This window comes from Hyalella azteca, unplaced genomic scaffold (genome assembly GCF_000764305.2).
Source record: "Hyalella azteca isolate HAZT.00-mixed unplaced genomic scaffold, Hazt_2.0.2 contig6145, whole genome shotgun sequence".
In the NCBI taxonomy this organism is placed as follows: Eukaryota; Metazoa; Arthropoda; class Malacostraca; order Amphipoda; family Hyalellidae; genus Hyalella; species Hyalella azteca.
Window position 1 is genome coordinate 20665 of NW_025936313.1, and position 16491 is coordinate 37155.

Genomic DNA, 16491 nt, shown 5'->3' on the forward strand with positions numbered 1-16491 from the left:
ATCAAATGATCCTCCGTACACGCATTCAGCGAAGTAACGCTCAGAGTCCGTGGTGTGAAACTGTCTCCGAGGTTTGCTCATTTCCTAATCTAGAGCGAAATTATGACTATATAACAACGCTCTAATTACATTAACAAAAACTCTGCCTGAAGCTAATTGGATTTTTTACGTAGACTGGTACTTTATAAAATTGACCAATCATCTCCAAGTTGAATCGCAATTTAATTGGCCAAAACCGAGCTTGATTACTCTAGAAATTCTTGAAGTTCAAAAGAACTCGAGTTTGTTAAATAAATAAATCAGGTTGAAGTTACAATTTTAGTGAAATTCTAGCCATGGTCCTAATCCAATATTTAGCTTCGAGGATGTTTTCATTATTATTTAACGGCAAAGGTGAGCTGCGTAAACTTAGCACACTTCACTAATCATTATAGAAATTGAACAATATGAAGCAATAATAATTGTAACAATGAGTTTATTAATAAGACGCTATTTAGATCCAATAATGACTACTCTAAACGATCAATTCAAAAAACATTGTGATACAGCCTTCTTATGTTGTGGTTGATTTAAATTTCAGTGCGCCGAAATATTGGCACCCATTCAGAATTGTACCTTTGAATTTTTTCAATACACGAAGGCTTTGTTAGTGATGAAGTCACTGCAGTGGCAAGATGTGGTAATGGTGCTGGGGGCATTGGGCGCAGTTGCGTTATGGCACCGAGGGGGTCTTCACACCATCACCACAGTCTCCGAGCCAAGCCACCTCTACCCGACGCACCCCGTACCATTCGTGGTTACCTTGTGCTCAGGTCTGTGATCGAACCAATTTATTGGCTTTATCTTCTCAGTAAAATTTTGAAACGTGGCAATATTTAGTTATTTATCAATACCAACGGTAACATTAGAGTTGAAGTTAATGAACTTGTGAAACTAAGTAATGATTAATAGTCGCCGTTCATCTATCAAGCAGCTGTAGGTAGACGACACTGTCGACATCCGGCAAAACTCTCGGCAGATAAAGTCGCTCGGTTGAGCATCTGTCTTACATTTCCAAGATTGAATATTCTTTTGGTACGAAGATTGGCTTAAATTGCAGTAAAATTCGGCTGGAGAATTCTGGAGGCCATTGAGCATTTTTTTGCAGACATTCTCGTAAATTTCGATGTCATCGCTCAGCAAGATAAACCTGTAATGGTGAACATAAGATGTTAATAATTTTCTGTTATTACTTGGATTTGAGGATTGCACGTACGGTGTTCAACGTCATAGTCATCTGTTAGATTCATTATCATAACCCCCCTGAACGAAGCAATTATGAATCATTTTATAAGTTTTTACTCTAGTGGCAGTAAATTTGTGTGAAATATTGGCACCGGATATGTTGCCATGTTTTTACATAAGTGAGTGAGTTGTCATAACAGAATTGCCGACACGAATAAAGATGCCTTTGAGCTCAGCAGGCAAAGTTCGGGAGCACGTAAAGGTTGGAAATAATATTAACGGTTTGAGTGCAAGCTATGTTTAAAAATTTACCTCATTGCATTACTTTCTGTAATCGATAATTCAGAAGTGCGCGACCGACATTGATTGACTCACAATTTCCGAAGGCTTCCTCTGCAGCGTATATGGAAATCATATTCGTTAGCGTTTCCCCAATATCCAGTCAAAAATATTCTCTTAGCAATTTAAATTCCATCTCTGTTGCTGAAGCTCACAATTGTCCACCATTTACATATAAAATTATCAGATTTTTCCTTTCTTAATGTTATGTACAGAGGTCAAAACCTTTTAATATGAATTCTTATGTCAAGGTCGAAAATTCAATAAGAAAAGCTGCACAGAAGAAATTCACGAATATAAAACAACTACATGCAGTTTTTTTCACAAGTTTTTCATAGATATGCTTAATATCCACCGCTAATACCTTTCATTTTTCAAGATTTCTACGCATATTTTCGTTTTTTTATAATTTTGGTCGGTAGTATAGCGTATATATACAGAAATTTAAAACAATGTATCACGGAAAACCAACACGTACATCACGGCTGGCACAAATATAATGTTAATATCTTTGTCAGCTTTGTGGTTACGTAAGCTTTTGGCTGCATAGTTAACTTACAATATACAAAATATGGACAAAAATTGCAGTAATATGAGTTTGAATGCAATACCTGAACCACGGATGTGTAGTGATCTTGATAGTATTGTTAGAATAAGATAAGCTTTAGACATCTTGCTAGCTTAATCCTGTACATATTGTCAACCTTAATCCCTTTAATTGTCAGTTACAGGCTATGTGTATAATAATAGAAACAATATTCAATATCAGCCGATATAAAAATCATAGTCAATTATAACAATCATAAATTGCGAGTGTTTTACAATACTTTTAAACTCCGATAAGAACAATTATAATATAGAACGCTAGAACAGCAACTATATAGCACAATTTTGTATCAAACGATGGCAACATTTTAACGTCCCGATTTTTCCGGAAGGCCTATTTTGAGCTCCATTGATTCTAGCCCCAGACACGCTAAAGAAACGTGCCCTCCGACGTGCCCTCCATAGTAGTACTCTATGTTGTGATCTTATAAGAATTGGGTCTCGCTTATATATCATACATGAAAGAAATATTCCCTCACGCCTTTTAACTCCGCATTGCATTGTCTGGCTGAATCTGACCACAATAAACAAAATAAATTGGCCTCTCTTTATATCCACCATACAACCTAAATTTCTCATTCATTGGTTGCACCCAACTACCTCAGATGTTTTCAACAAAAGCGCAAATTTGTTGGGTAATTCGTGTGCATGTATGTTGTCTGTAATTTTCCAAAGAAACGCAGATTGATCACTGGGATTCTTGATATAAAATACTCAAATGAGCGTTTTATTCATTTTACGCGGTGAGTTTTGCAATTTTGACGCGGATGCTTGGATTAGCTCATGCTAATTTGTATGTATGTTCAACACCACAACTACGTGCAAGTTTCACTGACAAATTTTCAGTTGCTGCGTATACATGATTTTAGCCAAAACATTATCATATACAAAAATCCTCATATACAATATTCTTCTGACATGAACTACATGTAGTATATGAGCAGCAAATGTGCATATATAAGTAAACTTGTTAGGCAAGTCACATGCAGTTATGTTCGAACGCCGTGATTCAAGAATAAATTAGTTGGTGATGCAATCATTTTTTATGTTGCGCGGACCTCCAACGTAGTGTTCAGTAGCTACGGGTCGGAGGCGAGTAATTTCCACCTTTTTCATTGTCTTATAAATTTATATTTCTTAATTATTTTTCATCGAAAAATCTGCCATTATAGCGGGCCGGATAATGTATATGTGAGCGTTACGCCTGACACGTAACCTTAGTGTAGAAGTCAGCTGTAGGTGATCTGCTGTGACTCAGTTGCAGAGTTTTCTCAGGCAGACGCTCCTCAGTACCTCAGAATACGCCCTTCAAATTGCTTACACATAAATATATTGGAATTAGTTCATAATAAATTAAATATTTAGTCTATTTATCACAGCATATCTTCACATTCTGAGGCACAGCTACTGGAATTAACAGTCAATAATGGTTTTAAACGCACTAACACATCACTCCTTTCATCACGTTTTTTACCCATACCTGTGATGGACACAGGATTAGGTTTAAAAATATTCAAGCAAAGCTAAAGCGATTCGTTTGCACGGGTACTTCGAGGAATTATGGAGCCCGAGCCAGAACTACTGAACATGTTAACTTTTGATGACTTATCAAAAAACCGAATCCAGCACTAACTAAATCATTATTGCCCTCACAGTGTTCAACATCACAGCCACCGGCCGGATTCAGTATCATAACCCCTTATAACGACACCATCATGAATCTATTTATATATTGTAACTGTTTATATATTATAACTATTGTGACAGTCATTTTGTGTAAAAAATTGGCACCTGATACGTTGACCATGTTTTTACATAAATGAGTGAGTTTTGTTAAAACAGAAATGCCGACATGAATGAAGATGCCTATGAGCTCAGCAGGCAAAGTTTGGTCGCATGCGCAGTTTTGTCGAATGTGAAGATTTGAAAAAAGTATGGTTTGAGTTTGAGTTCTCTTTAAATACTTACCTCATTGCATATCTTTCTATAATCGATGATTCACCAGTGCGCGACCGACATATTGATTGACTGAATTTTCGAAGGCTTCCTCTACAGCTTATAGCTATATGGAATTCATGTTCGTTAGCATTTCCCCAACTATAAATATATCCAGTCAAAAATATTCTCTAAGCAATTTAAATTCCGTCTCTGTTGCTGAAGCTCACAATTGTCAACCTTCTACATATAATATTATCATATTTGTCCTTTTCTATTTCCATATTCAATGGTCAAAACTTTTTTAACATGAATTCTAATGTCCGGGTCGAGAATTCAAAGAAAAAGCTGCACAGAAGCAATTCGAGAATATAAAACAAGTGAAGCCTCCTTTAAGTTTCATCCACACGTTCAAACATAGCGTCAGTGTCGCACGTCATGTCAAGTTTGACATACAAGACGGAAGTCTGACGGGCGAACGTCAGACTTCAAGAATATAAAACAACTGCAAAGTCTTTTTTTCAAAGATATGCATAATATCTGCCACTTATACCTTACGTTTTGTTTAAGATTACTAGGAAAAGTTGCATTTCTGTTTATATTAAGATGAGTATTTGGCCGGTAGTATAAATGTACAGACATTAATAACAATGTATCAATGGAAACCAACACGTATATCACGGCTGACACAACTACAAGCAAATGTGATTGGCAGTTCTTTTTGTTACTTAAGCTTTTGGCCGGATAATTAACTTGCATTATACAAAATATGGTTAAAAATTGCAGTAATACGAGTTTGAGTGCAATACCTGAGCGACGAATGTTTTAAACAAAAGCCCAAACTTGTTGGGTAATTCGTGTGCATGTATGTTGTCTGTAATTTTCCGAATAAACGCAGATTGATCACTGGGATTCTTGATATAAAATCCTCAAATGAGCTTTTTATTCATTTTACGCGGTGCTTGGATTAGCTTAAGCTAATTTGTTTGTTCAACACCACAACTACGTGCAAGTTTCATTGGCAAATTTTCTGTTGCTGCGTATACATGTTTATAGCCGAAACATTATCATATACAAAACATTATCGTGTACATTATTCTCCTGACATGAACTATACATGTAGTATATGAGCAGCAAATGTGCATATATGCGTAAACATGTGAGGCAGGTCACACGCAGGTACGTTCGAACGCCATGATTTAAGAATAAATTAGTTGATGATGCAATCATTTTTTAGGTTACGCATTTTTAAACGTAGTGTTCAGTAGCTATGGGTCGTAGGCGAATCATTTCCCCCTGCTTTACTTACCAAATATTCTTTCGTAAATTATTTTTGATCCCGAAAACTGCTAATATGGCGGGTGCGAAAGTATGATCGAAGCCTTCGATGACTCGGAAATTTTTTATTGTGTAAGCAGATTGTCATGAATTGTCTGCCCCGCACTGAATGTTAATCCCAAATCACCAACTTATAAACTTGTTCGAACTCGATGATTAGTTCGTAGCAGACGCATTAACCACGAGGTGCCTCAGAGCAACATTTCCCAGTTTTTGCGTATACGCTTAATTGTGCCCAAAATTATTCATACCCTAACGTCATTTCAACAAGTTATGAGAAATAGACCAGAAACTAATTATTTAAAACTTTAAAACAGATGTAAACCATTCATGAATCATAGAAATGGCATTTTGAAACCAATAATACGCGTTTAAAAATTACTTTTTAAAGACAACACTTCTGAAAAATCCGGTGTCTTGGATGTTGCACATGTACATTGAATTTCTAATTTTATTTTCATATATTAAAAAAATTATTTTTCAAAATTTTTTTATGATATCAAAATTTTGTACATTTTCAAAATTATTTATTCTGTCAACTGATTCATGCATTGTCTCTGACTTTATGCAATTGTGCAAAATTTCAGATCGATTGGACAGGTAGAAGTGTGTTAAATATCGATTATAAGATTTGTAGCAGACAGACAGACAGACAAACAATCAGCAAGAAGTAAAGTTAAAGAGAACTGTTGTAAAAAATATTATTTTTCAGTTTTGTAATGAGATAGAAAAGAAATATAAAATTGACTCATGACCAAATTTATTCATACCCTGAATCAATAGTTAATAGCATGGCCTTTACTCATGATAACTTGTTGTAAACGCTTAACGCTTAGGGTAATGGTCAACAAGGCTCCTGCATATATCAACGCTAAGTTTTTTCCATACTTCCTTGGCATACTGTTCCAATTCTTTCAAATTTTTAGGTTGTCTCTTTTTCACCTCTATTTTCAGTACTCGCCAGAAATTCTCAATAGGATTGAGATCGGGACTTTGACTAGGCCATTCCATGGCATTAATGTGAAAATCCCTGAACCACTTCTTGATTATTCTGTTGTGTGTTTCGAATCATTATCCTGCTGAATAATCCAATCAGGACCATGAGAAAAGTTTTTCTGCATCCTGCTTGATGTTATTTTTGATAACACCATGATAGTGTTTTTTTTATAATAAAGTTAACTTTAATCAGACTTCCAGGTCCCTTAACAGAAAATGAACCTCAAAACAATAGATTCCCACCCCCATGTTTAAATGTTGGGATTGTGTTCTTTGGATTATGAGCCTCACCTTTTTTTTCTCCAAACGTAAGCTACATCCATATAGGCCCGAATAATTCTATTTTAGTCTCATCTCTCCACAAAATCTTGGAGAAAAATGAGGTTTGGGAATCGACAGGAGTTTTAGCAATCTTCAGACGGGCGTTCACATGCTTTTTCTGTTAGCAAAGGGGTTTTCCTGGGTCGACAACCCTTCAGTCCGTTACGACGCATTGTTCTTTGCAGTGTGTGTCTTGATAACTTCATACCAGAAAAATCCAAATTTGACAGAATTTCCTTGTCAATGATTGTGGAAATTTAGAATTTTGTTTCTGAGATCATTACTAAGCTCTTTAATTTTTCTTTGCCGTCTTCAAACTTTCAGCAAAATTTTAGCTTTTGCCTAAATAGTGAAAAATTATATTATTAAACTTTGCGGAGAAAAATATTATAATGTTCAATAACACTGAATATAATAGTTCTTCTTAAATATTTTAAGTTTCTATTTAAGTCAATATTTGTATTTAATTTAATTGTTCTTCCTAAATACTATGATAAATGATCTGGAATAAGAAGGTACGAATAATTATGAATAGTTAGTTACTCATAAAATTCAAAGTAAGTACTATTGAAAGTTATTTTATAAATAGTTTCTAGCATTAATTTTATTGTACATTATAATGACAACCTTCCCTAGAAGAATAAGTTGTAAATGATCTCTATTGTTCTTTAACATTGAAATTTTGTTATAATTCTGAAGGGGTAAGAATAATTTCGGGCACAAGTGTATCTGATACTCGTCTGAAATATACATAAAGCATATATTTTATACTATCATAAAGAATATTTTCCTGGAATTTCCAACGAATGTAGTATTTGAGCTGCAATTTTAGTGCAAACATGCTTCAACGTGTAAGGTAGTTGATCAGTGATGTTGTTTGAAGGACTTAAGAGAATAGTTTAGTTAGTGATGAAATCATTTTCTAATACAGCGACTTGACACGTAATGTTCAGTAGTCGCGGGTCGGATGCGACTGAATATCTTTGAGGTAACCATTTGAATATTTTACTCTTATGTTCTATTTTTGATCCCTAAAATTGCCACTATGGCGATTGGGTATGAGATTTAGACTGGAGCCCATTCTGCGACGGTTCCATACGACGTTGGTCTGTCTCATCACGATAACATAGAAGCCACGTGGGCTGTTGTGACTGTTATCGAGTTTCCAATAGCAGACGTACTTCTAAAGACGCTGTTCAAATTTATTACATTTAAATTTCCTTAAAGACTGTATTTCAGTGGCGCACAATTTGCAAAGTAAAGGCTTTCTTGCGCGCAATGCCTCAAAATTACTCGCATCAGAGTATCGCAAATCACGGCCAAGAGTTCAGCGCAGCTGTTATGTCAATGAAAGGAATTTTTCCGAACGTGAGTAATTTTATATTCATAAACATTAACCAACAGTCTGGAGGTCGCGGGAAGGTTGAGGACAACCCACGCAGTCATCAACCTGTAATGGCAGGCTTCTTGCATTCTAATTTAGAGCTTTTCAACTTTTTCTATTTTTTTAGAGTATGACAAGCTGTTAAAATAATCTCTGCATTTTATTATGAGAGTCACTGGGCAGCAACTCTGGGTTACATTACACTGCACCTCACAAACAGAGAGATAATTTAACTCCCATTATATTGATGGCACAAGAGTTTTTCAAACGTAAACAGAAACAATTTTTATGTGCTGGGGTTACGGTTGTCCAGAACTGCTAGCTGCTTGATATCTCCATTTAAACGAAACTTTCAAAATATTAAGCTAGTTTATGATAAGTTAGGACTTAGGATAGATTAAGCAAGAAATAGTCACTTAACCTTGATTTAATAACAATTAACCTAACTAACCAATCCTAACCGAACCTACTTTGACCTAACCAAACGAAATCAAACGAAATCGGAACAACGTAAATATAATATAAAATTCACATATTATTCCAGTGTTATTATCAATCCATCGCTAATAATTATTCCATTCTTATTATTCCATCGTTATGAATATTCCGTCGTATATATATTTTCGCTTGCTACTAAACTTATGTGTAGCGTGCCCTCGAAGTTCGTTTGAACCAGACACCCCGATAACACCTCTCGGACAATTTTACGGCCGGTCTCCAAATTTATACACATACTCAGCGTTCATGAATGATCTCGTAAACTAATGAACACAGCTTACTGAATCTTTACAGGTGTATTTTTTAGGGCCTAACGGTGATGTCTAGGCCGTGTGAATTTGTTCGATTTTGCACTCGGTCTCGACTTATACGGTCATACGCGGAATCCAATACATGAACGTTGTAATACATAAATATACATATTCACTGAGCATTATCTTTTCAGTACAGTTGCCTTGTTTGTTGTGTTCGTGATCCGCACCTCTCCCCAATAACTTGAAGAATTTCTTATAGATTTGGTTTTTCATGTTTTATGTAGTCATTTCACATTTACTTCTCATGTTATTATTAACAATAGACTGAGTATTCATAAACGTCTTTATCAACTCGTACGTAAGTTTAATTAGCAGATTCAGAGTGGCGGTCCACGTTAATGTCGCATTAACAGCAACTCGCTTTGCTTTGCCTGCTGTCACTAACCGAGCGCAAAATACATTCGTCGTCATTTGCTTACTCGGCGTCAGCGACGCTAGCAATAACATCGCCGGGCCCTCAGTGGGACCTGGCCCAGTTCATTTGTACAGCCGATTATTACTTAATTATGGTAACGCATTAGTTGCCAGTGTGGCTACATATTTGCCCACATTTTATTATAAAAGTTATTGCATAAATAATTCATGATTTAGTCCTGATATACATACATGAATGAACCAGCAATGAGTGAAACATAATTTCAATTTAAGATCGTAAAGTATTAGTATCTGCAGATCCGAAAATATTTCAGCAAACACAAGTGCTGTAAATTTCTGATTTGAAACTCACCCATCCAATATTCATGAAACGTTGGACATTCATTTCGCGTCAACGTAAATATATATTAGGCTGTTTCGGTGCGTACTTACGATATAATAGGTAATATCCCATGTCTATATTATCTGGGAGTAACATTGCATTTCTGACGGGGGAAATCGAACCTAACAGCGGTACGTGATAAGATTATTGTAAACAGCAAATTTTTAATTAGATTATTAATTGTTAAGTGCAAATCCTGATAATAACTTGAAACGTTTCCTTCTGATATAAAACTTGAAATTCGATGATAAATAGTTCTCAACGGTAATTCTTCAACCTATGAACTTTATTTGCAAAACTATTAATTTGATTGGGATGCACGGGATGACGAGATAACGGTGTTCTCAAATTACACGTAATATCAATCCCAGTAAAACCTGATTATTTCAAATGACCAAATAAAAAAGTCTGAGGAAATTCAGACAAAGTATGAATGAATGTCAAGCGAACCGAGACAAAAGCTTAGTTTGATAGCTGATTACCGATGAAATATAAACTAAACGTTATATACAGCACTAAATAACACGAGGTTATAATACATATTAAATAATATTACAACGAAATTATAATGTCGTGCTTACAAAATTGTTATTAAGAGACCAAAAATTCAATTTTCGTGATTAATCAGGGAGTCAACCGCATTTCAACGTTTATTGTAACTGGACGATGATAAGTCAACATGTTCATGTTTGAATAATTCACTAGCCATGCACTGAAACACTCAAGAAGCAATTGATGCACATGCAACATAGGGCAGAAGATCACACACACCGAAGAGACATGAATAACTTTTGATAACTTTTCGAAAATACCTGTACATCATCAACGTTATATGACGTTTTTAACTAATTTCATTATAATAAATCAGCAAGAATCAGAAAATATAATTGTGACAATAGCATTATGAATATCATTGTTCTAAAATACTAATTATTAACCGAATAATTATTAAATGTTACATAGGGTTTGTTTAAATAGGGGCGGATATTGTGCACAATAATGCCGCCCAGAACGTGGCCTTCGGCTCTTGTGTAGTTCTCAATTTGTGTAACGATTATACGAATTCAATCACTAACTGTCTGATCTATTGGCTCCGTATCCTGCTGATAGTTGACTGTGGTTCAGTTTGAAGGCACACAACAATTTTTGTGGCAATTAATTGACGTTTATCCTCGTATATTTTAATTGAGTTCGCGAATGCAACATTAATTTAAGATGCAGAATTATGTTAAAGGCATTAATATCAATTATTTGTATAAAAATGCATCCATGAGATAACTTACACGTAGAAAGAAGTGAAAATTGAAGGAAAACACGAAACGCAGCTTTATTAAAGAACTGATCCTGCCTGCCTACTTTATGCACATGGAGTTTAAGTGAAAATATGTGACAGAACGTGTACTATTCACATCAAGCAATAACAATAACTTCAAAGTAAATACTCACAACGGACATTTGTTTTATTTGCCAAATTCCTAAATGAATGCATTGGTGTGGCAGCATAGATTATATTACCAACCACGAAGCTGGTAAAAAATAGTCGTCGAGCATTCAATACAAGCAAGTGCCCCACCAGCTTCATGCAAGGCGCAAATTGTTTCTGCGATCACTCGTAAGTGGTCCTACACAGCGTGAAAATAAGGAACTTTTTGTATGTACACAGTTTTTAAACAATTGGGGACTCCGAAGAATATTTAATAAATAAATTATTATACGTTTAAAAATAACTTTTTAAAGACAACACTTCCAAAGAATCCAGTGTCTCCAATCTTAAAGATGTACCATGAATTTCTCATTTAATTTTCGATTATTAAAAAAATTAATTTTTCAATTTTTTTAATATATAAATTTTTTTTAACATATAAATTTTTTTTTCAAAATTATTTATTCTATTAATTGATTCATGCATTGCCTATGACTTCAAACAAGTGTGCAAAATTTCAGATCAATTAGAGAGGTAAAAGTGTGTTAAATATCAGTTATAAGATTTGTAGCTGAGAAAATTATTTTTTCAATTTTTTTAATACTAAAAAAAAAACTTTTTTTTAATTTTTAAAATCATTTATTTTGACATTTGATTCATGCATTGTCTCCAACTTTAAACAAGTATGCAAAATTTCAGATCGATAGGATAAGTAGAAGTTTGTTAAATTTCGATTACAAGATTTGTAGCAGACAGACAGACAAACAGACAGACAAACAAGAAGTGAAGTTAAAGAGAAGTGTTGTAATAAATAAAATTTGTGATATTGTTAAGAAATGATTATCATATTTCTTGAAAGTGGCCACAGATACAAAACGACAATTAGATATTTGGTGTTAAGCTAATGACGGCACTAGTTAAGGAAAGGCTATGAACTGACGTAAAAGACTGCGTCGCAATTCATCCACGCGACAACATTTCTTCTCGCTTCGAATCACCGACATGTGGAACAGCCTCCCCGTTTACATCGTTGGCGCTCCGGTCGAATAAACACGTTCAAGAACAGACTAGATAAAACAATGGAGAAATATATGTTCAGCCTTGAAATGCCTAGCACCATATCGAACCCGGTGGAAGTCTAGTAGCCAAATAAAACTATCGTCAGTTTGGAAACGATCCTGTTGAAGGACCTATTTTTAGATCTCTTGTGGGCGAAAACTAATAAATCCAACAAACTTCTTGGACTGATCAGACGCCTTTACGAGTTCCGAGATGCAGAAGTGATGAAGCTGTAACAATCAGGCCCAGTGGTTAACGTCCAGAGTACCAAGATTAGAGCAGAGAGGTGCGGGCTCCGTCCCAGCTCTGTGCGCCTGATCAGCGGCAATGAGGCCGGCCGGCAGAGCTGGGCAGCGCTACTTTGAAATGTAGCGACCGCTACCGCTACATGCTCTAAATGTAGCGGGCGCTACCGCTACCGCTACAATTGCTTAAATGTAGCGCCGCTACCGCTACAGCTACGAAAAATGTAGCGGCCGTTAGATGTAGCGCGCTACTGCCCACCTCTGGAGGCCGGGCGGGTAAGCAAAGAAATTTTGAAGCAGTGAGTTGTGAGTTCAAGCCCACAACATGCTGTGGATGTTCTGCAACATTAAGAATCGGCGACAGGCCTACATCCAAATAAACGCTGAAACCGCTATATTATTATATCACCGTTAGGTCATAAAAAATACACGTGTAACGTTTTATTAAGCTATGTGCGTTAGTTCAGGAGATATATCATGGCAGCTGTGCATGTGTATTATTTTGGAGACCGGCCGTGAGTCCGGCCGTGAAATTGTGCGAGACGTTTCGGAAGTCTCGGCCGCGAGTCTGGCTGCAAAATTGTCCGGAACGTTTCGCGATTTGGCCAACCCTAAGATGGAAATCTGCTATGGAAATTATGCCAGAAATTTTCTCCCAAGATGGGCGATGTGGTCTTTTAAAACGTTTAAAATTTCATGCCAAAAACAGTCTCCTTGTTCATTGTTGGTAAAAAATTCGTGTGATGTCGTATTATAGCCAGTGGTTATAGTTCAGAGTACCAACATTGTATCAGAGAGTTGCGGGTTCGATCCCAGCTCTGTGCGCCAGTTTCTGGTCAGAATCGGCGAGGAGGCCGGGCGGTTAAGAAGCAAAATTGTAGCAGTGAGTTGCGAGTTCAAGACCGCAACAAGCTGTGAATGTTCTCCGATGCTAAGAATCGGCAAAAGGCCTAAGGCCTACTAAACGATGAAACCGCTATTATTGTTGTTATTATTATTGTAGCATCCTCAAATACTCAAAACCACAATCAAGTTTATTCGTATATAAACGAATTCTCAAACTGCCCTTTTACAACCTAACCTCCGGAAATTCGTTTTACACACTAATTGTGAATTCCTCACAATAAACAGCTTTGATTCACTCTAATATTTGCAAACTTTTTTCAACAAAAAGCGCTCTTGCACTTACCGACGACTTGCGCTTCATGGCTACTTTCCAGAGCAACAGTACGTTGTAGTCTTAAATATCAGAGGATGCCCAGCGCGAGCTTTGTATCGAGTAGCGCCGCAGCGGAAGGAGCCGGGAGCGGTCAGCAGTCCCAGTCACGGCAAGCACTCTGCGGCTTAGGAGCCATGGGCACATTGGGCAGTAGGGCTAGCCTCTAGGTCTAGGACCTAGGACTCAAGCAGGCTGAAATCTGAAGGAGCTACGGCCTCAGCTACCTAGGGGCTAGGGCTAGTACTATTAGTTGTATTGTACATAAATGATATGCAGTGTAATATATTTTTATTTTACTATATAAATTTTGAAGTCAGGCAGGCCTATCAAACTTTAGTACCAGGTTTCTACTAATTCATACTCACAGTCTCACCCGAGTCATCTGGGCACCAAGCGTGGAAAACTTGTACCTTTAGGGATGTGACTAAAGTCTAAACAATAAAGCGTTCCTGCTATTTCTGGTACCGCGAGATTACCATTTACCACCAGCCTAGTCTGGAAAAGTCCTATTTTTATCTGAAATATCGCGGCTCTAATATCATATAATTTCAGTAGGTATGAAATCTCGCGGCTCAAATGTCATAAATTTTTGTTTGATTAAAAAATCGCGGTTTGCACTTCGCAAACATGTCATTTCATAAAATTTAAGAAATGGAATCACGGCTGGCAAATCCATAAAACCACGGCTCGAAAAATTCAGTCGCGGCTTGCCAAGTAGATATATTCCATACTAGCCACCAGCACCAGCCACCAGATGAATTATGCTACCTCCTATTTAGCTAGGTAGGGTAAACGCGGTATATTCCAACATCGTAGGTAATTCCGTCACTTCTCTAGTTTTTGCTTTATATTAAGCTTTGTTTTAGTTCCATGCGTTCATTGATGGTTGAAATGGTGACGTCATACATTTGCGTGTCGAAATACTGCAAAAACACTAGGTCTTGGCCATCTAGTGGGAAAATATTGAGATCCAATTCCAAAGAGAGACAATGCATGCCACCTGCCCTGGTCTAGTATGGAATATATCTACTTAGCGAGCCGCAACTGAATTTTTTGAGCCGCAACTGAATTTTTCGAGCCGTGGTTTTATGGATTTGCCAGCCGTGATTCCATTTCTACGAGCCGTGATTCTATTTCACCGAGCCGTGAATTCCATATCTCGGCCATGAAAAGCCATTGACGAGGTGCGAATGCAAATTTATTTACAAAGTTTATGCACGTGTTACCCCAAATCTCTAATTTTACCCTTAAACAGTCAAACGGCAACAATAAAATTTGTCTCTACTGTAAGTTCAGCACGTGTTAATATACAGTCTGATAGCTTTGACATGACCGCAACTATGCGGCATGCGCGATCTTCAACAAACGTTTTGTTTATTTGTTTACATTACGATGTTTATGTTTTTTCTGCAAGATATTTTTGGCGGAAATGGTAAAGCAATGCGGATTGTGGAAGTTGAAAATTTTATGAAATGACATGTTTGCGAAGTGCAAACCGCGATTTTTTAATCAAACAAAAATTTATGACATTCAAGCCGCGAGATTTCATACCTACTGAAATTATATGATATTAGAGCCGCGATATTTCAGACAAAAATAGGACTTTTCCAGACTAGGCCCTGGTGAGATCATCAAAAAATGTGTCAAATTTGACAGTTGACCTTGCTCTACCAAATAGTGAATACCTAACTGTTTTTATAGGAAGAATATTATGGTTTGAGACTTTTAAATACGTCTGTGAATATATTAGGAATCCTTTAAGTAAACTTGTATTCGCTGATTTCAAGTTGTAAATAAATTAATAGATGATTAAGTTGAGTGATGGATTTAGACCCATCAAAACTAATTCCAACACAACTTGAATTGGACACACACAGATCGTTCCAAGCCAGGCTGGAATTCTAAGATTGCAAGTTCACTTATTAAAAAGCTTTCCACCCAAGCTGAAAAGCTTTCCCATTCCCACAGTGCTCTTCCAGGTGAATGACTAAAGTGACTAGGTATAAATGAAAAGGTGGATCAAAAGTGGACTGTGGACAAAATGTTTCGATTTTATACTAGTACAGGTACATTAAATTTGTAAAAGAATTATTTAGATGTCACTTGTTTGATAGATATTTTTTACTTGTCTTTTAATAATTATTTAATGGATTTTTTTAAATTTCCCAGGCCTTTTGTTTGTAATGATCAAGTTTCAGTCAAGTATTTAGTTAACTAGTACTGTAGTACATATACCATACTTGGAGGCGGGGCTTATGGGCACAACCAATCACAGCTTGAAAGCATCCCCATCAACCAATCACAGCTTGAAAGCATCCCCATCAACCAATCACAGCTTGAAAGCATCCCCATCAACCAATCACAGCTTGAAAGCATCCCTATCAACCAATCACAGCTAGAAAGCAGATAAAATTACAATTCCATTATCCAACTACAGCTGGAAAGCTGAAAGGGGCTAAAATCACAATCCTATCAACCAATCACAGCTGGAATTCTGGAAAAGGTTTCCATTCTAAAGGCTTTTTAATAAATATGGCAACATTTTGTGACGTTTCATCGTTGCTGACGCGTAGTAAAGTGTTTTGAGAGTCACGTGAAGGCAACAGAACTTACGTAGCGCATACGTTTTTTTTTATAGTTTTTCATTTCTCGATGCGTCCTTAATGTGTCGGAATATACCGTGTTTACCCTAATTGGATGCCTGAGTCCCTGAGAAAGTGCATGATCATTGATCAGGCCACAAGATTCCAAATGTATCAGAAATGTGTCACGTTTGAGCCACAAGATTTCAGAAACAAGTAGGAAAATTCCAATCTTGGGAAAAAAAATTCCA